This window comes from Miniopterus natalensis, chromosome 10 (assembly GCF_054644295.1).
Source record: "Miniopterus natalensis isolate mMinNat1 chromosome 10, mMinNat1.hap1, whole genome shotgun sequence".
NCBI classification, from domain to species: domain Eukaryota; kingdom Metazoa; phylum Chordata; class Mammalia; order Chiroptera; family Miniopteridae; genus Miniopterus; species Miniopterus natalensis.
In genome coordinates, this window is record NC_142090.1 from 64347136 (window position 1) to 64374997 (window position 27862).

A 27862-nucleotide genomic window follows, 5' to 3' on the forward strand; every position below is an offset into this window, starting at 1 on the left:
GAATGTAGACTTTGGCTCCTAGAGATGCAATAAAAACTCTAATAGATATTTTATTTTATTTTGTAATGATATTTTTCATGTTGACTCTATTACAGGTGTCCCCCATTCCTCCCTTTTTAATATTTAGTTATGACATCCACTTGGATTTTTGTGTCTTTGGATTACTTCCTCCATGTAGCTGAAGTGCTTCTAAACTAGGCAGCCTGCTCCTAGGGAGCAGCTCCTTCTTCCAAGCATGCAGTAACAGGCCTGGGGTAGACTGTTTGGACCACTTGTGTACTCAGATTTAGTATACCAGTGACCAAAAATATGAACAAAAGAATAAAAATATTCTTACCCTTTTCGGCAGCATGGATGGACCTGGAGATTCTTATGCTGAGTGAAATAAGCCAGTCAGAGAGAGACAAATATGAAATGATCTTATGTATAAGTGGACTCTAATGAACATAATAAACTGACAAACAAAATAGGTCCAGAGGCATGGATGCATGGAATAGACTGGCATATCTCAGGGAAGGGGGAGGAGATTGGAAGAGATTAACCAAAGAGCGTATATACACATATGCAAGGAACATAGACAATAGTGTGGTGAAGGCAGGGGCTGGGGGTAGGGGGAGAAGAGAGAAATTGGGGGACATCTGGAATACTGTCAAAAATAAACAAACAAACAAATAAATAAAAGCACTTTGGACTATTGTTAGGCCAGTTCTCTAGCCCTAAGAATAAAATCTCTGTGCCTTTTGTATGGTTACTCATGCTTACTTGGGTTATGGGTTATACAAGGGGGTCTGGGGGAAAATCTGCCCAGTACTAGAAAGTCTGCATTTGATGACTGAGTCTCCTTAATAAAGATACTAAGATCTCGGTTTTGGGGACCTTTGCAATATATTTTTCATTCTTATCATGGTAAACATTTTAATATCATTGTTGCTGCTAATAGCAGCAGGATAAAAAGCCCAGAAGAAACTGGGAAATGTGTGACTAGCAAAGGTGTTGGGGCAAATCAAGGAGCTCTAGCAGGAAACACATGACCAGACAAATGCACTGGAATATATCGTGGACACTTAACAATGACCTAGAGTGGAGCTGGAGGAAGGGACAGGGGATTGATGTGCTTGATTCTACATTCCTCACATGGCCTCTGCATAAGGAGCTCACTCTGACGTAATCACATTAAAATACCAGTTCTAGTATTTTCTACACACCAAATTATATCCAAAAGTAAAACAAAAAAATCATCATTTGTTTATTGAACAAGTGAAGGGTAGATAAGATGATATCACTTTCTTCCAATTTTATTCAAATATTTAAATAAGGTAGGTAAAAATAGTATCTATTCTTTTGGAACATGTTGCTATTTATAAATTACCTGGAAATGATATGGTTTATCATTTCATTAATAGTCTTTTTCTCTTCCATTTCTGTGTATCTAGTGTACATGCTGTTTAAAGGCATTTAAGAATAATTTTAAAAAGCACAAAGACTTTACTTTATCTCAACAAAAACCAACCCTTTTTCTCAAAAGAAAACACAGGTAACAGACTGATTGATTGTGTGTGTGTGTGTGTGTGTGTGTGTGTGTGTGTTTGTGTGTGTGTGTGTTTGAAAGCTTCAAAGCTTCAATTTTAAACACTTAGCTGGGATAGAGTCATTTTGGGGATAAAAATTAATATGTCTGACCCAGAGATAAAGTTCTCATTATAAAAGAAATATAAGTAACTATGACTGTTATACATTAAATATGAGGTCTTTCTGAAAAACTCACTCTGTTCTTAAAAATCACTCTAATGCCCCAATGATTTTATCATATACACCTTTTTTATTTATATTTTTGTAGTAGTTCATGATCTCTGAAATAAAATCTAACTATCTTCCTTTGAAAGCTGATTTTTGTCCCCATGTGTAATAATTTGTTTCTGGGTATAATTCACATTAAAAATAAAAGTCATTAGTATGTCAGTAGAAGATTTACTTTTTTATAACTCAGAAGCATCTCTCTATATATTTAAGCTGAAGAATATTTTCCCCCCATAATGTGGGAGAAAGAAAGTCTTCCAGGTAACTTGACTGTGTGACCGTTTCTAGGAGCAGATCACAGTTGGATAGGTGATGGGAAAGGTACAGTGATCCTAGGGGTGGCAAGGTTAGCCAAGCATTTGCACTCTGGTTCCCAAAATTTGACCAAAAGCAGTCTGGTAAGTTTTCCAATTCTATTACTCCAATTTTTAAATTCATAGAGGCACATGTTTTAAATAATTTCCAATTAAAAAATAAATTCATATTTAATTGTACATGTATAAAAAAGGACAATACTAGATAGATAAATGCAGGAGGCGGGGGGGGAATTGGTTGCCAACAGAAGGTTATGAACTTAAAACTTTTCTAAAAAAATTAAGCCTTTAAAATTATTACATAGAAAAATATCATCTTTGATATAACCTTTGATATTTTGACAGTCATGTCAGAGGAAATTTAATTCGTTTTCATTGCATTTGGGAAATTAGTTGTAATGGAGGGTCAGTGTTTTACGGAATTTAAGCCAAATATTCATGCATTTTGTATTTTGTTTCTATAAGGAAATAATATTAATCATTATTATCTTTTAATATTTAATTCTTTTGGAAACACTGATTTACATCTTATTATGTAATATATTCTTTCCCCCATCACTTTTGTTGTTGAATATTCTTTAATATAACTATAATCTTATATCAAAATCTCACAGATAGTCACAAAATGTTGTGTACATCTTCATGTGGGTAAGGTTGAGAACCCATGAAGATAAACCCTTTCATCAAGAAATGACATTACAAGCTTTATATGGTATAATAGCCTTTGGTCCATGATAAAAAGAAAGCATACATATTTTGATTCTACTTTGTTTAATGCATAAATGTGAAGAAATAACATAGAAAGCTAAGGTCAACTGTCAGGGAACCAGTTTTTGCTATTGATTTCATACTGAGACGGTGTATTTGGAAGCCCAAGGGAAGTCAATTAAGTGCTTTTGAGGCTAGCAAGAGCCAGAAACAATTTCAGTCATACAATTCTATGGCCCAGTGAAGTACATGGGTGATGTTATTAATTCAAATATAATGAAGTTAGAGATGTTTAAATATTCCTTGAAACTCATGAGGTTAGTTAAAATACTCTGTAGACATTTCTAGACTAGTAAAAATTATAGGAAATTAATTATTAGGTAGGTCTAAATTGACCCACTGAGGAAGCAGAACTCTGAAGAAAAATATTAGAAAAACAAGATCAGCATATGAATGTTTTCATTTAACATGCTTTGAATTTATATAGTTAGTGTTTCTCTCCTTTAATATCTAACATTACACATTTGGTAACATTATATATTTAGAAAAATATTTTATTTTTTCTCTTGTATTACTAGAAAACCAAATAGGACTTCTCTTCAAAATGTCCCTGGGCCTATTTTTTAATATTCCCTGATGTAGGGTTAAATTTATTTTTATGTTAGTGGTAAATATAATATGAGTCAAATTGTGAGATATTGAAGGATGGCATTACTAGATCCTGACAATGCTGCATGAAGTCTCAACTTCCCCAAGTACTAGTTAAGTGATATTCAGCAAGTTGCTTAACATATTCAAGCTCCAGTATTTTTATAGGTCTATTGTGGGTAATGGATAATGAATGTTAATCATTTAGCATGGTGCTCGGCACATAATAAACACTCCATAACTTTAAGCTTTCATAATTATCATTATAATCATCTCCATAAATATTACAGTTATTGTCTTCACTGCGGTTGCATTTGGTGAAGTACTTTCAAAGTGTTAAAAGGGGATTTTCTTTGCTTATAATGATGCTTACCTTATACTGTTAAAAAAAAAGAGTAGGTATGTTGGGATTGGTTCTCTAGGACACAAGGGCAGATCAGTGAAGAATGAATTATAAAACTGGAAGGGGAAGAAATTCAGAACATTTTTGCAACATAATCCCTAATATTTATTAGTATGTAAACCTTAACTTCATTAATTTTGATTGACAACTGTTTAGTATGTATACTAAATAAAAGATATTTAAAGTGGCCTAGTTAAAATTTTGTTAGAGGAAATCTCTAATGAGAAGAACTTTAGATAGTATATTGTTACTGTGTGATGTAAAATTTTCAGCCATGTTTAAATTTAATATTTTATTCCTTAAAGATAATTTTTACTACTTTATGCAAAGATTAAATACATTACTTTTCCCTCATCTTTCACTCTTTTGGCTAAATTTTCTTTTTAAATATTAATATTTCTAAATAAATATATATGACCTACAATAATTTTATTAAATCATTCTTTATATTTTGGTGTCTAAGTTTGACTTATTTATAGAAAGTTTAGATCCCTTATATTAATAATAATATTATCCATCTTAATTTTAAGTGCTCAGAATTTATCCATGTAATTTTTAAGGTATTTTCACATCTATGCAAAATTTCTGTTGTGGTTTTTCTATACCATTTTTCCTATTCAGCCTATAACCTATTGCAAAGGAACAGTTTTATTTTTATCTATGTAGATTTCTTTATCTCTTTGTTAGAACACAATTATTTCCATTTTTAAATTATAACAAATTAGTGGAAACTGAATATATTTACTTTCATGTAAAGGAGATGCTTAGTGTTTTGTTATACTTAGCTATGCAAGTAGTTTTTACTGGCTTAGATACTTTTCTTTTCTTTCAGGGTCATTATTGTTTATGCTCTTTGTCTATAACCTAAGCAATCTATATTTATATTCAATGCTGCCTTCTTTATAATATAATCAACTTGTGACTCAAATTGGCATTAGAACTACTATTTAAGATCTACTGTATAGATGAGTGTTTTAACACAGTTATTTCTATAATAGTAACTAACATAAGCAACAAAACTTTCTCGAGCTAAAAATGAGTCCTCTGGTGATTACTTCCATGGATCTCATTATATAGAATTATCAAACTTTTCCACTGAAAATATAATAATAAGCATTAAAAGTCAGTAAACTGAGAGTGGATCATTTTTTAAATATTTTTTTTATTGATTTAAGAGAGAGGAAGGGAGAGGGAGAGAGAGATAGAAACATCAGTGATGAGAGAGTCATTGGTCGGCTGCCTCCTGCATGCCCCTGACCGGGGATGGAGCCCCCAACCTGAGCATGTGCCCTGACCGGGAATTGAACCTCGACCTTCTGGATCCTAGGTCAATGTTCAATTGCTGAGCCCACCAGCTGGGTGAGAGTAGATCTTAAATATTTCCACTACACACACACACACAGCTAATTATGTGAGGTGATGGATGTGTTAGTTAACTTTATTATGGTAATCATTTTGCAACATATATGTGTATTAAATTGTTACATTGTACACCTAAACTTACATAATGTTATAAGTCAATTATGTCTAATAAAGTAGGAAAAATAAGATAAACTTTTATTAATATGTAAAATAATAGTTCACAAGATGAGTTTAAAGAAAACATAATCTGTAAAATAATCAAGTAGAACATAAAAAATAATATAAAGAATTCAAGAAATGGTTATAAAACATATCAGACACAGCAGAAAAGATACTTAAACAGAAATAAATATTCTTTTAAAATAATCAATTATAAATTATGCAGAATTAAGCATATGTAAGAAAAACATATATAAAATAATAGCAAAGATATATGAGGATCAGCAGAAAACTCCAGAATGCAAGTCATTTTAGTCCTAGAAAAATGGAGGAACAAATATTACAGAGGCAATAACAGAAGACATGTAAGTTAAAGACATTTCAAAATTAATGAAAGAAAAAAAAAACAACTATGAATAACTAAAAAGAAAATCACATATAAAAGTATTATTTTAAAAAATACCTTCCCTGGCTGGGTGTGGCTCAGCGGTTGAGCATCAACCTAGGACCCAGGAGATCGGGATTCGATTCCCAGTCAGGGCACATGCCCGGGTTGCAGGCTCGATCCCCAGTGGGGGGGGGGGTGCAGGAGGCAGCCGATCAATGACTCTCTCATCATTGATGTTTCTCTCTCTCTCCCTCTCCCTTCCTCTCTCTGAAATCAAGAAAAATATATATTTTTTTAAAACTGAAAACCCGAAAATCAAAGACAAAACACTTAAAACATACACACACATACAGTTATGCACCACATAAGGACATTTTAGTCTACGATGGACCACATTTATGACTGTGGTTCCATAAGATTATAATAGAACTGAAAAATTCTTTTTACCGTTGTAGCCTCTGTAACTTTTTAGGGAGAGCATTACTCACGCTTTTGTGGTGGAAACAAACCTACTTCCCCACCAATGGTATTCAAGCATAGCACATACAATTATATGTAGCACATAATACCTGATAATGATAATAAACAGCTGTTACTGGTTTATGTATTTATCATACTATACTTTTTATCATTGTTAGAATTTATCCTTTCTCCTTACAGAAATAAAAGTGTTTGCTGTAAAACTGTATGCTGTGTAATGCCAGCAGCAGGCTCATACATCTTGTGTTTACTTTGGCTCTTGATTTCATCATTTACTCTTGTGCTTAATTTAATCTTCTGTCGTTTTGTTTATCATGGCCTATGAGCGTACAAAACCCAAGGCTAATGTTGCCAATAAGAGGCCACATTGACTGACTGACCTAGAAAGAAAATTAAAAGCAATTAAAGAGAACAGAAGTAGAAACTCAGTGATGGTTATTGCCCACTAGTCCAGCATGTCCCATCCACCATAGCTACAATCTTAAAAAACAAGAACACAGTAACGGAAGCTGCTAGAAGATATACTTCAGTTCAAGCAACAAGACTAACAGCAAACATTTGAGAAGGGCCTGTTTCAGATATGGAGAAACTTCTAATGACCTCAGACACTAAAGTGTCTCTCTCACTCAGCACCATGACAATCATGGCCAAAGCAAAAAATATGTGATGTTGAAAGAAAAATCTAGACCCAGCTACAATGTTGAACTTACTACTAGTTCTGATGGTTTAAATGGTTCAAGGATCATTTATTATGTAATGTGAACGGGAGTGGTGAATCTGTGAGTGCTGATGTGAAGGCAGCCAAAGACATTTTGGAAACTCTAGATAAGCTAATTGTGGAGCAAAATTACTTGCTAGAGCTGATATTCAATGTGGATGAAACCCCGCTGTTCAGGGAAATGGGTGCCTGAAAGGAAAAATATTTGAAAATTCTATTATGTTTATTACCAGATCTCTAAAACTTAAAAACAATTCAGCACTCAGTCTTTATGTCAGTCATGCTAAGAATGTCCTTTGTTGAATTAGAGATTGAAATAAGTGACAGGATTGATGGACATCTGGTATGGCCAGTGCAAAACACTGGACGCTAAGATTAAAGAGTTAAGAAGTAAGAAATCCTATTCTTGATAGAGCTTGATCTCTTTCCACATCATTTTTACTGCCCCACAATAAACATCACCTGCTGTAACTAGGTAGCCTTGTATAGTTATGCCTTTTCCAAAATAAACATTTCTGAGCGCACACACACAAAATCATATGCGGTTCTTTCTCTTAAAGATTGCACGGCCAGGTGGCCAGAAAAGCTGAGGCAAAGGAGGAAGCAATTACATAATCACTCTGATAGAAGGAAACCCAAGTCTCTTTGGAACTGGGAATCCCCAAATAGAGTGAGTGTGGGCTACGCAGGCGTGGTGACCTGAGAGCTGAGTCGTGAAGAACTGGTTGGCATTAGATGCAGAAAGAATGGATAAGCTGAGTCTTGCTAGACAAGGGTTCTGTTTGCAGACTCACAGGAGTTCAGGCAACTAAGTGTAAATTATTATTAGAAGCACAGATAATGAATGAGCTAGCACAAAAATGAGGGCATTTTATGACTTGCCAAATATATGATTTCATTCCAAAAATTATGCAGGAACAATTGATGAGCTATTATGCAAGAGGAGAGCACACATTCAGGTATTTCCAGATACTTCTGTATTTAATTTCTGCCATTCTCATTTGCTCTCAGATCTAGTTATTAGCGTGTAATAAGTAAGGAGTCATGTGTCCCTTTATCATTTGCTGTGTTTTTTGAAATGTTTTGAAGTTTACAAGGCTGATTTTCTAATGATGTATTTCTAATAAATATTAAGAGATATTTTGGAGCAACTGGGTGACTTTTCCACAAACTAGCACAATCAGAGGCGAAGTAGGTCACCTATTTTGCTCGCCTATGTGACCAGCCCCTACTTTTACATTTCCATGAAAGGTATAGGGGTGGTGTTGGATAGATTCCTAAAATCAATTCATATTATTGGATATTAAGCATTAAGACTCATTCAGTATTTTGATTACCATGTAGCCAAATAAAAAGGAACAGGAAGAATAAAAAGTGGAAGTAATTGAGCTGAAAATGCTTAGCTTTTGTGTTCATTGCATTGGAACAATTTCTGGATTGGAGTACAAGAGAATAATACAGCTTCTGGTGCTTATTAAATATGCATAGTTTAAACTAGAGAAATAACTTCAAATAAGGTAGCACAAGGGAGGAAGCATGATTTTATTCTATCCTGAATTCTTGGCTGAGAAAAAAGTTTATTAACATGTATCCCTCATTGTTTATGTGGAAAAATGACCAAGTCCCTGAGGTGGCTAAGCGTTCAGAATTTAATACCATTTTAATCGGAAAAGGGAAAGGGGCAATGTAGGCCTCGTAGGGGAGAGTAAATAATTTGCAGGGAAGATGAATGGGCCTTTGGTAGCAGAATAGATGTGGGTATAATAGTTTTGGCAAAGTTTGTCTGTGTGTGGTGTCAATTTCCAGGCTCTTTTCCAGTGATAAGAGTCGATCTTCCCTAGATGGTGAAACTCCTGGGGAGGGGATTTTGGACAACTGGGTTCCTTGTAGAGGGTCTGTCTTAAGGCAGATAAGGGGAGTTCAGAGGAAGCCTCTCCCTGCAATTGCTGTTTTTCAAGTACTTACAGCTCAAAATAATCAATACAGCAAAGCAGCATATTTTGGGGCTGCATTTTCTCAGCTCCTACAGTCCTATTTTGGGGTAGCATATTTTGCTACCTCTCAGTAGTTCATATTACTGCTTCCTGTGCATGAAGGGACAAAGTCTTTTCAATATAGCTCCAACAGGTACTGTGATTATGAAGAAATAACAATTTTACATCTGTTAAATTTTAAGGTATTTTCAAATATTGAATAGAAATACTTGGAGAAACTATAACAAAATATATAAAAGTTAATAAAAATGTTTCGTAGCTGCTCTCAAGTATAAATACAACATGGAAATACATCTATGCTACTAGAAGAAAATATATTTTTTAATTTGTACAGTAAAAGAATATTGGAAAACAGTCTCATAAAACATTGAAAATGGATATGGTGAATGTTTGCTAATAACAAAATTATAAACGTAAACATTCAACTTACAAAAGCAGTCGTTGACTCTTCAAAAATAATGACTTACAAGAACACTAGTTTGAGCTAGCATGAGGATTTTATGAAGAAATGATATGTACATAAATAGCCTCTGTTCACACAAAAAAATATGAATTTGTTGTGTGTGTTTTCAGAATTTGGCAGCTGTCTAAAGAAATTATGTTTCTATGTAGAATGAATATGTCTAGTATAATGAACTAAATGTTACACATTTTATTTAATTTTAATTAATTTGAATTTCAATATAGAAACTGAAGCAGTGTGTTATGGGCTGAAATGTATTCCCCCCAAATTTATATGATGAAATCCTTTCTCCATTGCCTCACAGTGTGACTGCATTTGGAGATAAGGTCTTTGAGGAGGCATTTAAGTTAGAATGAGGTCATAGTGGTGGGCCCTAATTCAGTCTGACTGGTGCCCCTAAGAAAAGGAGACTAGACCACAGACACACACAGACCGAGGACCATGTGAAAACAGGGAGAAGGCAGCCATCTACAAGCTCAGACTGACACCCACCCTGCTGACAGCTGTGAGGAAACAAATTTAGTGTTGCTCAGGCACCCGGGCTGGGGTACTTTTCAATGGAAACCCTAGTAAACTAACACAGTATAAAATAAATTTCGGTAAAATGCAACTTTGTCACTTTATAGAACTGCATTTTACTTTAATAATTAAAATTTTAACATCCAAATTGGTATGTGCTATAACTTTAAAGTGCACACCAGATTTCAAACCCTAACTTGGCAAAAAGGAATAAAAAACGTACATAATTTTTGTAGTGATTACAAGTAGAAATTACTTTTTTCTTTTCTAATGTGACTCTTTAAATTTGTTTAATGTGGCTATCAGAAAACTTAAAATGATTAAGTTGCTTACATTATATTTGTAACAGAAAGCTACATGTTCTAGGCTTTCCTCTTTGCTACAATATAAGGAAAAAGGAAAACAAGCTAGAAGCAAATTAAGGGTGAGCTCATATTTTTACGGTTCGCATAAGTCTTATTAATGCTACTGAAAATATCTCACTTTTTGTGCAACTTTTCCTTGATTGAAACTTATGACCAAGATTTGTATCTTTCTATCATCTCTTTCTGATGCACATTGTAAAAAGATTTTAAATATTATGTTTCTTATTTTTAACTAAATAATTAAACTTGAAATATTTTCTGTTCTAAGCCTAGTATTTATTTCCAAATCCAAAAGCATGAATTAATATGTGAATAGAATTTTACATGTTTGTTTGCCAAAACGCAAACAGAATTTTTAAAAAATTATTTAAAACATCAAGTGTCTCTTTGAAATCATCCCCTTATTATAATTACATCCTTCAAAAATGGACCAAAATAGAGTGAAACTAAACTTTTCTGCTAACATGAAGAATTGGTAGGAAATAACTATGTTTAAAGAATCTGGTCTCTTAATTTAATTTAATTTAATTTAATTTAATTTTTATTTTTAAAAATATATCTTTATTGATTTTAGAGAGAGGAAGGGAGAGGGGGAGAGAGATAGAAATATCAATGATGAGTCATTGACTGGCTGCCTCCTGCATGCCCCCAACTGGGGATTGAGCCCGCAACCCAGGCATGTGGCCTGACCGGGAATTGAACCTCGATCACCTGGATCCTCCATTGATGCTCAACCGCTGAGTCATGCCCAGCAGGGCTGGTCTCTTAATTTTAAAAAGAGAAAAGTTAACCATTTACAAAAGAAAACCTATGGACAGGGTGTAAGAGACAACATTTAAAAACCACATATTGCCCACTGAATGCCATTTTCAAGGCTCCTGAATAAAAAGCAAACATTTGAAATTCTCAAAATAATTCATACTTAGGTTAATATTTTTTTAAACAAAAGAAATGCCTCAATTAAAATAAGCGAAAAATTTAAGTAGTAGCCTGCTCTTTCTGCAGGGCAATCTAGTAAAATATCTGGAAGACTGATTTATACCAAGCGTATCAAAGGTGCTCACTCCAGGAAGCATACGATACACATCATGAAAACTGACCATCTCTCCTGAACGTGTGAATTTTATACACTCATCTGAGTTTCTCAAAGCAGAAGACATCTGTATTTCTATTAATCATTCATAAGCACGCAATGATTTCCGTGCTAGTGAAAACAGGAATACCTAGGGGCAGACTGCTTGAAGTTTCAGGCCTTCCTGACTTGACTTAACTGCTCCCACATCCTCTAGGAAGAGAAGTCACAATTACTGAAACGGCGACACATTCTGTCAACTTCTCATTTGTGAAGAAACTGGTAAACTGTGATACATAGGGCTTTTAGGCTTTTTAGAGAAAAGATTATTCATGCTGTGTCAGAAGTGAGTAATGACTTCTTTAACCTGATTCCTAAAATAAGAAAGGTAAAATGAAGGACACTTCAAGGTCAGAAAGACAGGAATTGGTTAAAGTGCTGCGGGTTAGTAGCAGACAAATCATCACTGGAGTGAGGCGAGTGGTTGAGGGATTTAAGTGCGGGTGGGGGCAGGTTGGCAGGAGTTATTTCCTTTATGGGGCAAAGTGCTTGCTTTGGAAGTTTCTGGGAATTTGATGGATGTCAGTTCTGAGCTGCAATTTCAAGAGGGCATATTTGTAACTGAAGAGAACAAGAAAAATAATAGGAATTGATTCTTATGCTTAATGTGATTCCTCCCCATCCTTCTTTCTGTATTGGGGATTGTCATAGCAAATGACGCAAAGTTGGGTCACACGCGGCCCAGCTTCCCTGTCTGGCAATGCTGATCATCAGGGATCTATTAGGACAATGCACTCTTTACGTCGCCCTGCTTCCCCCCTTCTTCCATCGCTCCCCTTCATTTTACCCATAACTCAGTCTCTGCAGTTGGCCACTGTTAATAAATGAAGGTGGGATGTCTAGAGACGGCCCCTGCTCTGTGTAAAGTGCACTGGTTCAGTTCTAGAGGTGTTAGTTGGCCCCCAGCTGCATATCATCAAATGCCCTGTGACCTGCTCATGGCCTTCGTCTCTGAGCCTGGATTTACACTGGACAGTTCCTACCCTGTATCTCATGAGGTCCTGTCACCCATCTAGCTCAGAGTTGAAACCTGGGCTGGTCACTCCTGCTGCTGCTTACATTGCAATCCCTTCTCCTCCCTGTGCAGAAGGTCCTTAAACACACAGGCACTTTGGACCATTTCTTACTTTTCAGGACTGCACATTTCTTTTGGTCTTATTTTCAGGTTTTTTTAATCACTTCAGTGGGATTTTGGAAAAGAGTGGAGTAAATATGTGAACTCAAATCTCCCTAATTGATTTTAGGGTAAGGTTCAAATCATAAGTAGGGCTTACCAGCTTCTCCATACCTGATTTTATCTCATCTACTCTTGTGCTCCAGTCTCAGGTTTTGCATCCTTCAGGCCCTTAAACATGCCAGGCCCTCTCAACCATTCAGGTCTTTGAACCTGCAACTCTCCTTGCCAAGAACCACATTCATCTTTTTCACCACATAAGACCTAAAACCTAGAAAAATGTTTATTCAAAATTTTTTTTTAAAAATCCACTACTCAATAAATATCTATTGAATAAATCATCCTTTAAAAAACTTTTTATTGATTTATTTTTTTAGAGAGAGAGGAGACGGAGAGAGAGAGAGGGAAACATCAATGTGAGAGAGACAGACATGGATCGGCTGCCTCCTGCATGCCCCCCACCAGGGATTGAGCCTGCAACCTGGGCATGTGCCCTGACGGGGAATCCAATCGGCAACCTTTTGGTGTATGGGGAGGGATGACACCCAGCCAACTGAGCCACACCTGCCAGGGTTGAATGAATCATCTTTGAATAATATAATTAAAAACATTTTATATTAAAACTTTTTTAAAAACACAGTGTCATAGCTTGCTCAGTATAATTTTCTACTAGAACATAAGTGGCCCTTACTCTTAAGTGATACTTTTTCATTTTAACCAAAATATAGTGAGAACTACACTATAAGATATTTTATGAAGTATAATTTTAAATGAATGAAATGTATTTGGGAAACCATACATGAAAATCAGTTACATTGCCAGTTCTCCCAGAGACAGATCCATCTTGGGCTCTCTTTATGGGAGATTAATTGCTTATAACAATATTAAATATTGTACATATTATACAATACTTTTATCAAGATGACATCCTATATTGTAGCCTTAAGGCATGCATTCCTCTGAACATCGATTTAATTTGGCTTAACAATACATTGTTAATTCACTACACGGTGTAGGCTCCTCTTTCTCGCCTCAGCTGGGCCATAAATATTGACCAGTTGTTTTTCTATGTGTTTCAGTACTGCTCTCAACCCAGTTCCCCACATTTGCTATTTTAGGGAGGGAATACATTAACTATACACATGTTTTACTGATGATCAACTCTGAATGTTGGTGAGTTGAACCCTTGAGAATTTGATTATTATACTTACCTTTGGCTGGAAAATATTCAGTTTTAACTGATACACATATTTCAAACTTATATTAATTTTTTCATAAGTTGCTTTGGAGCAAGAGAAAATGTTGTAAAAGTATGAGCAGCTTAGATTTTAAGAACTTTTTTCCTATGCTAAGAAATGTATACTTTATCATGAAATAAGCAGATATTTTAGAGACTGAGAGAACTTTTGTTAGCTGTATAAATTTCTGTCATAAAGGATCAACCTTACAGAAATAAGGTCCAAAACCTTTTTATTAGCTATATATCTTAACACATATATAGTATTCATTAATTTCTATTTACACTTCTAAATTTTTAAACTATATTAAATCATATAATCATCACAATGACCCTATGAGGTAGGTGTTACTTTTATGCATTTTACTAATGAGAAAACAGAGGCATAGATACCACAACTAGGTGGTGACAGTTAAATTTGCACCCAGGAGACTGATTTCAGAGTCCATACTATGACACATCTCTTGTTTTGCTAATGTTTATATACAGAAAAATTTTTTTAAATAAAATGATAGATAGCAATACATTGCATTAGTTGGAGCTTGTATTTGGTGCTTTGGTATATAGTTGTTGACATGCAAATGAATACAGAATAATGTCCATTTCTTTTACAGGCTCCTAGCCTGGTTCTTCCCTACCCCTCTAGTCTCACTTCTCTTCTGTTTGCATCTTTGCTTCAGTCATACCTAAAATAGCATGTTATCCTTATGCTTGCCTTCAGCCTCTGCTATGGGCTGCCTGGAAAGCAAAGGTTTTTAAGATTTATTCATAAACACTTCTATAAAGCACTTACAGATCTTCAAGATTGAGTTGATGCCTTTCTCTTTTCTGCCCCCTTGAATATTATCATATTGCCTATTACATTTATTGCATTTGTCTTTTTTCCTGCATCTGTCCCTATCAATTTTACTTTGAAAAAAATGAGGGCTGGAACTCTATCTTACTACATTTTGTATTTCTAGCACTGTTCCTAAAGCAAATTGGTAGGCAATAAATTCTAGGCCAGCATATGAACAAGTGAATGAATGTATGTGTGATACGTGTGTCTGGGACACTCTCACTGGGCCATAATAGAATGCCCCAGTGTGCAAATACAGAACATAGATTATTGATGGTAGCTCCCTAGCTTGGTTGCAAATGGTTGGCCCCAGTGATGTTTATGCTAGCAGAGCTCAAACAGTCCTATAGTCCCTTTTTGTCAGAAAGGTTCTTTAAACAAGGAGAATGACTTGAGATAATAATTGTTACCTGCTTGTAGTATCCTGGGCTCAGAGAACATGGACAGTCACTTCTATCCCTCCTTCAGTAACCAACCTTCCTCTCTACTAGACACTGACACTTCCAGCAGAAAGGCAGCAGCTGCTTTCAGAATCCACACCCTTTCTCATTCTTTTATAATCCTGGGCAAGAGCAGAATAGAAATGGAATGTTCTTGAGGGTTCAGGAACTGACTTGGATCTGCTAAAAGAGTGCATTTGTCTTGCTCCAGCTGAATTCAATTAGAACCCCGGCATGAAGCCCTAACTATTAGAGAATTTTCTTCCCACTAAATTAATTTCTGGTAGGCTGTTTCTTTTAACAAGGTGAAAATTAGTACATGGTAGTTTCCCAGTAAACTTAGGTAGTTTTTAATAAAAGCAATAGGTGCTCAATAGACTCTAATGTAAGATTGCTAAATAGAAAATTACTTACTTCGAAAATTTTTATGGAATGTTAGCTTAATGGATATAATGTAAAATTTAGCACCCACATATTTCTTGATCAAAACAAAACATAAAACTGAGAACTTAGACTTCATGGTGTAAGAAAATTTCCAGAGCTGTTTTCCTACAAATAAAAGTGTTCAGTAAAGTGTTTTGGGGAAATGCCAACTTAGTTAATTACATTCTGCCTTCCTAAATTCTTGTGGTTGTTAAAAGTGAAGTGCTTTAGAAAAACTTGTTTTTATTCAATAGTGAGTCATGAGATTTTGAACTAAAAGTATATCAGCAGTAATAACCTCTAAATGCCGGAATTTTCAAATCCATATAAAAATAACATTACTTTTCTTAGTGAAATGCCTGTTACTTTCCCATATGAATATTTAGGAGTACACTTTTCAACCTGTCATCACAGAATAAGTAATATAGTGGTTATAATGATGACTTTTTTTTTTTTTTGTTAACCTTCACCTGAGGATATTTTTTTCATTGATTGTTTAGAGAGAATGGAAGGGAAGGGAAGAGAAGGGAAGAGACAAAGATTGATGTGAGAGAGACACATCAATTGGTTGCCTCCTGCAGGTACTACAACCATGGCCAGGGATCAAGACTACAACAGAGGTAAGTGCCCTGGACTGGAATCGAACCTGTAACCCTTCAGCCCAAAGGCCGACACTCTAAGCACTGAGCCAGACCAGCTAGGGCTATAATGGTAACATTTTAAATAACATCACTATCTCAGACTAGTTATAAAACCCCTCCCTCCAGCATCATTTTAATTGAGCAAAACTTTGACTCTAACTTCCTTATTTTGCCTCACCTTCAACCACTGCTTTTTCTTCAGTTTATCATCAAGCGTTTGAAAGAACAACTCATGATTACTTGCTCCCCCCCTTTTACTCCACAATGAACAACAATCAGGCTTCAGCCTCTGACCGTCACAGGAAACACTGACACTAACATCACCAGTTCACACAATTCCTGACCACGGTAGCTTCATACTGAATTTTATTTTGCTTGGTTTCTGTGTATATGATAATTCCCTTTTCCAAAATCCCCCTTTTCCCTGGTTGCATGATGTTACTAGTTCCTATCATTTTAGACAGGTTGGAATAGGTCATGTTTCACTAAGAAATAAATCCTGAAATCTCAGTGGATTAACATAATCAGATTTATTTTTGCTTATGCCAATTTCAATATGGGTTGTTTGGGGGATTTTCTCCACCTTAGCTTTGCATTGGGTCTTCCAGGCTGCGGTGACAGGGGAGGGAGCAAAGAAGTAGACATATTGGGTCTTGATTTCCTCATGTCACTATTGGTCACAGTCTATTGGCCAGAATTATTCATACGGCCCTAATCCAACTGCAGAAATTATGTGGTGACGTGCTTGGGGGACACTAATTGTCTCTGCTGCACCTGGTTTTAGTCTTCACATATTAAGCATCTTCTGGCTCTCCACCCATACCAGAGGCCATTGTTAGTTGTCTTTTTCAGACTGAAAATATCGGTTGAGTGACTTACTTCCTTTATCTGGCTTAATATCTGTACTCTAATGAATCCCAATTATTTGTCCCTGATGTTTGCAATTTTTCTAAGGTTTTGACATGTATTCCTATGTCTTGCCATCACCTTGAAAATGCCACACACGGCTCAACAAACTCAACACGTCTAAGACTGAAATTATCTTCTCTCATCCCCAGCTTTCTCTTCCCTTGTGTGCACATCCAGCCACCCAGATAAACTTTTGGTGTCATAGTAAACTCCCCTTTCTCCCCCACACCCCAAACGTCTCGCCAATTATAACTTCTAAATTGCATGTAATTTTTTTTTTTTTTAAATCCTCACCTGAGGATATGTCTATTGAGAGAAACATTAATGTGAGAGAGAAACATCGATGTGAAAGAGACACTTTGAATGGTTACTTCCCGCACCCACCCCAACTGGGATCAAGGAGCAAACCTGCAACCCAGGTACATGCCCTCGACTGGGAATCGAACCACAACCCTTTGGTCTGCAGGCTGATGTGCTAACCACTCAGCAACACCAGCCAGGGCCAGACTGAATAGTTTTAAGGACATAGGCATGAACAGGTTTTGTTTCCAAAAGGTTCATGTTGACTGAAATAAAGAAGCTATTTTAAGATGAGAGAAAATCAAAGGGGAAAGAAAAGTTAGGATTATTTCAAAAGACCAAAGAGGCTGTTATTATTTTTCAATAAACATATAGCTTGAAGTTCAGTATAATATCAGTGTTCTGAAAGTTGACCATTATTACAAGATAATTTATTACCTGTGCTCATGAATTAAAAATATACCTTTCAGAACACAATGACTTTTAAAATAAAAACTCAACAACTGTTAACCTATATAGCAGGAGGTAATACTATCCTTTAAATCTAACATAATGATGAGATTCCCTTGTAATAAATATATTTACTATAATTGTTCTTTACAAAAATTACTTTCTTTTTCTTCAAAAAACACCAATCAAGTCAGCTAAAGTTGGCTATTCTTATAATATTAACTTTACAAAGAACATAGTTACTAAGCATGAAGTCACAAAATAAATCTTAAGAAATTATTTCTGATTGAAATTTTGAGAAAGAGAGGGAGGTCACGGGGGGGGGGAGGGGAAATACGTAATACTTTCAACAATTAAGATAAAAAAAGTAAAAAAGCATTCAAACAAAAACATACAAACAAACAATCAAAAACAAAAACAATTCAGTTACATTGAAGATTTGAACAAAACCAGAAATTAAAATTTCAGCTACTATCAAATCTGGGAGTAGACACAAAAGCCACAAAGAACTTTGATTTGGAGCCAAAATGGATCCTCTTTCCAGTTCAGTCTTCTCCTCTCAGTGTGCTAATCACTTCTCCCATTCTCTCCCTGATCGCCCTCATATATATTTAAATTATTTTAAAACTGTTTGAATATATGCTAATTCCAAGAAGAATAAAATGGTTTTTCTTAACACTTATTTTCTCTTTGTAAATTAAAATTTACACCGCCACAATCATGACCTTTTAACTATATTGTGATTCATTCTTTTGAATGACCTTCACACCAAGTTCAAGTAAAGCCTTTATCAAATAGAAATTTTGAAAAGTATTAGGGGGGAAAAAAGGGAAAAACTTCAAAGAAAACTTGATCACTAACATGTTGGTTTAATGGTAATATGGGCTCTTTAGATGACCTCACTGAGCAGTCTTTCAAATGAAACTAGAGGGAATCTCAACTGAATAGATTTCCAAATTCTAGAATTCCTATTAGATTTATGAATATTAGATATATAATTATATGTATGACATTAAGCTATAATGTACATAGTTGACATTTTCTGAGTCATAAGAAAATAAAATAGCCCCACCGGTGTGGCTCAGTGGTTGAGCATGGACCCATGAGCCTGGAGGTCACAGTTCGATTCCCAGTCAAGGCACATTCTGGGGATTCTGGCTCAGTACCCAGTAGGGGGCGTGCAGGAGGCAGCTCTGTGATTCTTTCTCATCATCGATGTTTCTGTCTCTCTCCCTCTCCTTTCCTGTCTCTGAAATCAATAAAAACATATTTTAAAAAATAAAATAAAATGCGGCAACAGATATAAAAACAAATGTATTTCAGAAAGGTAAGTTGTATTTCTGTTTACATGGAGTTGTCAGTTACCAGGCTTAAAAAAAATTTAGTTGCATATTGTTTACAATACCACCATCTTTGAGAGTTGGAAAAAATGAATGATTTAAAACCAAATCCTTTATATTGTATATTGATTTGCACCTGTTTAAAAGAGATAGTCCACCCAATGCTTTGGAAAAACAAGTTAGTAGGAATGTAATTTAAATAAATGAATACAAAATGTAAGTATTTAATTTTTTTAAAAAATCACAAAATTGCAGCTTTGGTTTTTCCCTTTCTCTTTTCTTTGTTCCTATACCTGCAAAGACCCCTGTGGTTTAAATAACCAGTGTGTGTACGCTAATAAAAATCCCATTAAATTAAATGGCCAGTAGGCATGTAGAATGTCCTGTCGCAATTTCAGAAGACAGTTTGTTACCAGACACCCTGCTAAGAACATTTTATTTTATCAGGGTTAAGAAAAACATTTATAAAATCTATTTGTTTCTCTTTTAAAAGTTTAGAGGGTGCTGGAAGTTGTGGCTGTGTAATTTTTTTTTATAGAGTGAAATGGTTGGGTGGATTCCACATCAGGCGCTATGTAGAATATCCTATAGCAAATGTATGTAATCAACACAATCGGTCAGTAATTTTCATTCCCTCACTATTATTTCTTTCTTCCATTTGTGAGCAACAAGAGTGGCAATTCAGTGCATATTGTACTATAGGAAAGTGTTTACAGCACATACTGTACCTGCATTCTGACGGAAATAATTTCAGAAATAGAACTATTTTTTTCTTGCAAATGTCCTCTGCCTTATTTTAACTCTCTTGCTTTTAAAATATGAGCATGAATTCATGTTTCTTTAAAAGTGTAAGGCAGCACTTCTAATAAGGATTGGGACAGAGTAATAATTAATAGAAAAAAGCCTAGAGCCCTGTATGGGGGAAGGGAATGGATAGTATGGGTGGGGTATGAAAAAACAATTGAAGAGAAAGGAAGGAAATTAAAAAGTGCCAGTAAGTCTCTGGTGAAAAAAAGGAAAACCACAGAGAGAAAAACAAAAAGCACTTATACAATCAGGGAATCAAATGCCACTTCTGATTGCCACCCCCCCCCCCCCCAAATGATGAGAGTTTTACATCATTTTAGGATGAGCAGGCAGAAAATACATTTTGGCCTCTAGGTCCTCAGAAGACCAGAAACAAAGCAGGATATAGATTAAGCAATTTTGAGAGTATAAAAGAGATGCTGGAATGGCAGTTCAGCTGCACTGAACAGAGGGTAACCCTGATAACTTGAAGACTGTATGCAAGTCACCTATGGGCTCAGCAGTAGATGGGAAGTATTTATTATTTAGTGCGGGACAATGAAATCAGCACAGACACTAGAATTTCAGGACAGCTGAGAGGCTCAGGAGACTGAAGAGAGACCAGTGTTCTTGTGAAACTTAAGTGGCAGCCTGTGGGGCAAGGTGATGAGTTTACAGACTAAGATAGCTCAAGAATTCTTAATATTCAGATTAAATCTTCACAGGATTATTAATATGGATATATTTTTTAAATCAAGCCTCTTAAAGAAAGTCAAAGTGCAAAGATAATTGATTGTATTTCTAGTGTTTTCACCAATACTTGGAGGATATTTCTGTCAAGTACTAATCAGTGAAATATGATCTCAAGGAATTTATGTGGAAACTATACAAATGAGATATTACATGTAGAGCTTAAACAAAGCTTTGCTGAGTGAGTTGTCTTGTTTATGAACCAATTAGGAATCAAGAAAACTGAATGATGTCATCAGCATTTGGACTTTGGTTTAAAAGATAGTTTTCAGTTCCACTGAGATGACAATTAGAAGCATCACTCACAATTTCCAAATAGCTTCAGGCGAAGGGGGCATTTTATTTTGTTATTTTATTTTAGTAAAATATATTTGACATATAACATTTTGTAAATTTAAGGTGTTCAACATGTTTGATACATTTATATATTGTAATACTATTGCCATTGTAGCTCTAATTAGCACCTCTCTCATGTCACATAATTGCCATTTCTATTCAGTGACTGGAATAATTAAGATCTAGTCTCTTAGTAAGTTTGATGATTATAGTACAATATTATTCCTATTCACTATACTGTACATAAGATCTCCAGGATTTATTTACTAGTAGTTGCAAGTCTGTACCCTTAAACAACATCACAACATCTTTCCTACCACCACCACCAACCACCAGCCCTTATCTCTTGGTTAACCACCATTTTGCTCTCTGTTTTTATGAGTTTGGCTTTTTTACATTTCACATATAAGCGTTACCATAGTGTTTCTCTTGTCTGACTTATTTCACTTAGCACAATGCCTTATGGTCTATTCATGCTGTTGCAAATGGCAGGTCACCCTTCTTTTCCGTGGCTGAATAATATACTATTGTATATATACATGATACCCTTATCCATTCCATCCATTGCCAGACACTTGGGTTGTTTCCATATCTTGTCTATTGTGAATAATGTTGCAATGAACATGGGGGTGCAGAGATCTCTTTGACATAAGGATTTCATTTCCTTTGGATGTATACCCAGAAGTAGGGTTGCTGGATTATACGGTAGTTCTATTTTTTCATGTTTTAAAGGAACCTCTAATGTTTTCCACAATGGTTGTACCAGTTTACATACCTATTCCCTTCCGTCCATATCCATGTCAACACTTGTCTTCTGTCTTTCTGAAACAACATTTCAAACAAGTATGAGGTGATATTATTTGTAATTTATGAAATATTTATAGAGTTCCTAATATATACTAACTTATATTAAGGCTAGATGTCAGTTATAAAGTAAGTAAAACATACATGTCTCCTCATGATACTTACAGTTTGAGGATATTGAAAGAGTAAGTACTTAAATAAATATTAAGTGATGGGCAGTAGAGGGCATGTTTTGTTCTAAACCCAACCACAATGGACTACATAACTGGAATTAATTTTTTTTCTTTTTAAAAAATTGAGCCCTGGCCAGGTAGCTAAGTTGGTTGTAGCGTGATCCTGTACACCAAAATGTGGATTTGATCTCTGGTCAGGGTGCATACAGGAGGCATCCATGTTTCTCTCTCACCTGGATATTTCTCTCTCCTCCCCTTCCTCTCTCTCTAAATTCAATAAATTAAAAAAATAAAACAACATATCCTTGGGTGAGGGTTTAAAAAAAAAAAGAATTTCAATGTGTGCTGGTTAGAACACTGATCTAGTAAACTAAAGTTGGAAAACTCCAAAACCCACTTGTGGACTTTCAGGTACATTTCAGTTGCATTATCTGTGCATAATGAGACCCAAGTCTAATACTACCACTAATTCACTGCATGGCCCCGGGCAAGAAACTTAGTGTCCATGTGCTTCTGTTTCATTACTGTGAAAATGGACTTTAAAATTCCTGGAAATAACTCTGCAACTTGCTGGGGGCAAATTAAGCTCCACTGCTGTGTGGCTAAATCCGGTGGGAATGAATAAATTGGGCATAAAGAGATTAACCTGTGGGTTTGCATTAGGTTACTGGGGACGACACTGTCAGATGCAGATGGATGTCCAATGCAGTGGAAAGCTGCCTCGACAGCCTTCTCTAGTGCCGGCTGAACTGCAGCCCATTTGTCTTCCAAACGGATTTGCCTTGGAAACCTCCCCCTCACCTCTGCTTTACTCTGCAGTGTCCTCCTTTGCTTCATGTTAGAGAATGAAGAACTTTTTGAGTATCTGACCTTGTCTGCTCCTTTGCCATCAACTCCTGATTGATTTTGTCCTAGAGGCTCAGAAGTCACAATAGAGCCATTTCCCTGATACCGAAATTCATATAGATCTCATGTAGCCAGGAAAACATTACTACTAAAGTTTTATCAGTTCTTCTCTTAAAACATTAATGTGAAGCGGGGGAAACTGTAAAAGTATATGGCATTCGCAGTGAGTGAACTATCCTGAATTAGATATCACAACAATACTTTTCTTTAGAAGTATTTAAAGCATGTTATGTGAAAACATATCCTTATTGCCATAATAATAAAGGTATCAATTATCTATAGTCTATGCCATATTTTATTGAATTCATGAAGTTCACAAGCAGATATATATTTCATGCTTTTAAGCACTTATAGTTATTATATATTAGGGAACATGTCACAGATTAATTTTGTTAAGTGAACCTGGCTTAGAATAGCGGTGAGAGAGTTGGGTGTGGCCCTCACAGAACAGTGAGTCCAGAAATCCAGTGTTTCACCATTAGTTAGTAGTGGGAATTTGTCTACATCACTCACCTTCTCTGAACTGGTATTTTTCTAATCGAAACAGGTGATAATGTTGAGTTAGATTATAACTAAAATCTCTACAGTTCTGCAGCTGTCACCAAACCCATGCAACTGTGTAAATCTTTCCTTGTCTCTAAAGGATTTTGCTCATCAAAGCTAGATAGAGGCCTAGCAAGAGAAATTTCTGTTAGTACTGTGATTCAAAGCACGTCAGGAACTGCCAAGGAAGCTAATTTGCTCTCTAGAGATCTATTAATAAATCAAATGGATGCTTCTCACTGATGAAGCATATAAATTAATTAAGCATGATTGACCCTATTTTAGGTAGATGGGATATATGAGCTGTTTTAAACTGAGACTCATGCCCAAAGATATAGTCACTTTCACACTTTTACAATAGTGAAAGTCCCTTTACCAACTCAGATTTTTTTAAACAGAGTGAATAATGACTGTTTATATATAAAACTGATCAATAGGTACTTTGGTTTTTTTTCCTTTTGATTACAGATATTGATATAATATCCGAAATGTATCTTGTGAAGAACTGGTTTTGCAACTCATTATTTTTAACTTAAGATTGCAATTTTTGTTTATTATAAATAGCTCATAAAAGACAGTGAGTTAACTTGCTAATGTTTCTCCCATAGCCATTCATTCTAGAGCTGAACTGGTTATCTGTGTGCTGTAACTCTATGCACTATTACCATCCAGTGAGTGCGTCCAAATCACAGGTGTAAGATCTCTAAGTTGAGGGGGTGGCCTTTGAATTTTTTCAACTTTATACGTTCTTTAAGACTAGAGAAATATAAATACACACACAGCTTGGTGTTTGTGAGATTATTTTAAAGTATTCTACCACAAGTATTTTAACTTGTATCCTAAAATTAATATAAATATTGTATTATAAACCCTACCTACTCGAAGTATAATTTTGGACCTTCACCATCAGCATCATCTGGGAGCTTATTAGAAATACAAATCTCAGGAGTATTGAATCCTAATCTGTATTTTAATAAATGTTCAGGGGATTTGTATGAACATCAAATTTGGAAAGTACTGATAAACACCATTATATTTGCTGTTAAAATAAAAGTAATGTTCTAATTACTAAACTTTCAATCAAATGACATTCTATAAAGATCGTCAGCCTGTGATTTTTCAACCTCTATGCCACCCCCTGAGTTTCTCACAGTGAGAACGCCTGGTACAGAAAATCATAGCTAAAAGCCATAGTAGTGGGACTTTGGTACATCACTTTAATTCTCTAACATTAACAAGTCTAACCTTTTATCTCCTTCCATCTCCCCAGCAAGCCTGCTCACTCTCTTCTAGACCAGCTAACCTCCTTGCTTTAGGGCTTCTGCTCTAGACTCCTTGCACCTGTTGTTCCTCGGCCTGAATGTTTTCCCTCCAGATGTGCACATAGCAAACTCCCTCATTTCCATCAGTACCCTTCTAAAATATGATTTAATCACAGAGGCTTACTTCACCCTACATCTAACTAGCCTACGACTCATTCAGGTCTAGGTTCTTTTAGACCAAGTGAAACTCCTCTCATTTTTTATCCTATCAGTGCTTGCCAGAGAGTGGGGCCCAGTCATTACTTCTTGCTCCAATGAGAATAGTCACTATGATGAGAGTCAGAAATTTGAGTTATGAGATAATATTGAAGGAATATGAGTTGCACAATCTGGAAAAGATAATAATTGGACCCGCCCGGTGTGGCTCAGCAGTTGAGCATCGACTTATGGTCCAGGAGATCGAGGTTTGATTCCCAGTCAGGGCACATGCCCGGGTTGCAGGCTCGATCCCCAGTGGGGGTCGTGCAGGAGGCAGCCGATCAATGACTCTCTCATCATTGATGTTTCTATCTCTCTCTCTCCCTCTCCCTTCCTCTCTCTGAAATCAATAAAAAGATTTAAAAAATAAATAACTAGCATAAACATCTCAGTAATGTTTACTCAGAAAATCTGAATGATGACAAATCATAATAAAAATAAATCTAATTGATGCAGTATATAAAATGATAACTTTAAAATTTTCTTAGAGAAACATTTCAAGGTATGTTCATCAACATACACAGGAAAAAATAGATATCAAATGTATTTATTTTTTACCCAATTATACTAACATAAGTAGAATAATAGTATGCAATTCTGAAAAATAAAAGTACATCATTGATTTGGTTTATGAATATATTCAAATTTAGATGATTAAATGTGTTCCCATAATGAGTGTACCCATAGTCTCAAATGTTTTCTAGGTTTTGCCTACAACTATTGGTCCAAAGTTAGAGAGAGAGAGAGAAAGGGAGGGACCCTAGACCATGTACCATGTACTAAACATTTGATTCTTTCCGGACAGTGAGAAGCTTAATGTAAGACTTGTGTAGTTGTTTATTGCTAAAAGCTCTAAATATACTTGCTATTGAGGATGTGTCTTTTTATTTAAATAGTAACTTACTCGATATTTGGAGGCAAATTTGTCATTAAGGGTGAAGCTTAAGTTTCAGATCCTATCACTCAAAGGGAGCTATTAGAGAAGGGACGTGTCGCATGTGGCCGGCACCAGAGTATCAGGGTGATGAAAGAGAAGTGGAGTTTGAGATATATATCGCCAGGAGATAGTCTGAAAATTATTCTAATTATTCCAATACGTAAGTCTGTAAATGAAGTCTTTGATTATCAGCAAAACCCACCAAAATATCAGTGATAAGAAACAGCATTTTGATCAACCTGGAAAAAAAACTAAATTTCTTTTTTTTCTATAAAAAGCTATTTTTAAATTGCTGTAATATAAAAAGACAAAGGAATACAGCCAAAAATGTAGGGAAATATGTTATAGAGGTATGCTAGGATGTTATTTAAAATATTCTTATAATTGTCTGTTTCATATTTTACTGGTATTTGTCAGTATTTTAAAATGTATAATTTGTTGTAATTTCCTTTTGTGTTCAAATGAAATATTCAAGTTTACACCTAATTTTATAGTCATAATTTCATATAGTTTTCCTTAAGGAAGGGTCCCCAAATTGTTTAAATTTCACTATTCACAAAATCTGGATTCATCCCTCTGTACTAAATAGATGTTGACAAGAATGGGCTCTTGAGGGATAAGTGACAAGTTCAGGAAAAGCTATTTTCACAGAGAATGAATATATTCAATAAATAAATGCAAGTACTACTTACAAATATCAACTCATGTTTATACCGGAGGCAAAACAATTATATATATAATTACAATTATATATAGGTGTCCCTGGAGAAATTCACTCAACCTTGATTTTTTTTTTTATTCCTAACTTCCTACATCTGTTTCCCTTCTAATTCAAACTGCTTCCAATTCTCACCATAACACATTCTTTTTTTTTTTTTTTTTTTTAATCCTCACCAGAGAATATTTTTGCTTCTCAGAGAGATTGGGAAGGAGAGAGAGGGAGAGAGAGAAACATCTATGTGAGAGAGACACATCGGTTGGGTGCCTCCCCTGGGATCGAGCCTGCAGCCATGGTTGTGCCCTTGACTGAAGCCAATCTGAGACCCTTCAGTGTGGGGCCGGTGCTCTAACCACTGAGCAAAATCAGCGAGGGGCCTACCAGCCCTTTCAACCTCTGATTTCAACTGTATCATCACACAGCCACTTAAAGTGTGATTCTATCAGAAATTGTTTTGCTTATATTTTTACTAAGGAAAGTGACTTCTACCAAGCCTCACAGGCGCTTGTATACTCATAAACCAGCTGGTCCTCACTGACAGCACTTGACAATTTCTATGGTATAAATATTTTCACCGTGGCCAATTTCAGCTACTAATGATGTCACTAAATATTAAGTTGGGCAGATGTGAACTATAAGCCAGTAGGAACTGGTTCCAACACTACAGTATAAATACCCTTCGAATAAATCTTTAAATAAGCTAGGCAGCAGGTAAGCTATTTTACAATATCATTTACAACATTATGGGCTTTCTAACATAATTATATACATAGTCTGTAAGAAATATTTTACCTAAGTTCCCATCTTCACTGGCTACTAGTTAAGAGTTTATTCACATTGCTCCAGTGTCACTCACTTTATCAACTGAGTTGAGCCCTGGCCAGTTTGGCTCAGTGGTTAGAGCATCCACCCATGGACTGAAGGGCCTCAAGTTCGATTCCCATCAAGGGCATGTACCTTACATTGATGTTTCTCTCTCTCCCTTCCTCTTTCTCTCTCTTGCCCTCTTCCACTCTCTCTGAAAAGCATTGGGAAAAATATCCTTGGGTGAGGATTTAAAAAAAAAAAAAAAAAAAAGGTGAGCTGAGGCAGAAAGCTTTATGACATCAATTTAAAAGTAATAAGCATGGTTTCTATTACACCACCTTATATACCCAGCCCTACGCTCTGTTCTCTCTGATGGGCCC